Source organism: Anneissia japonica, unplaced genomic scaffold, assembly GCF_011630105.1.
Source record: "Anneissia japonica isolate Jap-2015-1 unplaced genomic scaffold, ASM1163010v1 scaffold967_len435762_cov181, whole genome shotgun sequence".
Classification (NCBI taxonomy): domain Eukaryota; kingdom Metazoa; phylum Echinodermata; class Crinoidea; order Comatulida; family Comatulidae; genus Anneissia; species Anneissia japonica.
The window spans coordinates 406,923-408,217 of record NW_022711026.1 but is presented as its reverse complement, the minus strand read 5'-3'; positions in this window follow the sequence as shown (position 1 = coordinate 408,217).

The window sequence follows — 1,295 nt, the reverse complement described above, 5'->3', positions numbered from 1 at the left end:
CCATGTCCCTTTGATATCGAGCTTACACTGAAGAAATCTGTTTAAATAATAATCAATTTTAACACGTTTTAAGAGGGAATTTAAAGTGTTACGAAATTCACTGTACTTAATTTTGTTTCGTTCGGTTGCATTACGTAAATATGTTGCATACAATTTTTGTTTATATTTAATAGATTGTAATAGACTATCAGTCATCCATGTTTTTAATTTTTTATTTTTGTTAGTTTGAATTTTTTTTTGAAAAGTGTTTATTATATAAAACTTTTAATTTGGTTTCAAATTTTGAATAAGCTTGGTTTACGTTTTGGAGTATACTCACTTCATCCCATGAAGTTTCACTAAGTTCTCCTTTAAAACGTTCAATATTGTTTGCATTAATTTGCCTATAAGGTTTGTTCTGTAGTACACTGGTTGATTGAGTGTTTTTGTATGTCAGTGAAGATATGGAAAAAACAGGTGAGTGATCTGAAATGTCACAATAAAGTTGGCCACTCGCAAGTGGTAAATCAAGCTGATTGGTCAGTATATTATCAAGTAGAGTAGCAGTTGTTGACGTTATTCTAGTAGGTCTTAGTATTAACGGTAAATAAAAATTGCAAAAGAGAGTGTTAACAAAATTTTGTATTGAATTTTCTCAGGTATATTGTAAAATATCAATATTGAAGTCGCCAATCAGAAATACCTGCTTATTTTCATTTGCAAGGGTATGACAAAGTTTGTCAAGGGTATCATTAAAGGCGTTAACGTCCAAAGACGGAGCCCGGTAAAATGTCCCTATGATAATATTTTTCCCATGCTTTAGTTTTATTTCGATGAACAACGATTCACATATTGATTCATCGGTTAATAAGTCAACAACAAAAGATAATTTGTTTTGCACGTACATAGCTACGCCACCACCACTTTTGGATTGTCTTTTTTTAGATAAGAATGTATATCCGGGGATATTTGTTAGTGGACTATCATCGTTTTTAAGCCAAGATTCAGAAATGGCAATAACATCAAATTCAAACTCAAGTGTTAGAAGAAAACATCTTAAAGAGTCCATCTTACCAAAGAGACTACGTGCATTGAAATGAATACTAGAAAAAAGGTCATCATTATTTAATTTAGAAAAAGTGTCAGCAAACTGACTTGGATGAAAATAACTTGATTCATTTATACTATCACTATAAAATTGAAAGTCCGGATTTACATCTTCATTATTGATGATGTTTTCGTAGGCCAGGAAGGGGTTAAATTTTAAATCGGATAGAGTATTTAAATTTTCGGCATCTAAGCTATTATGATTTGGC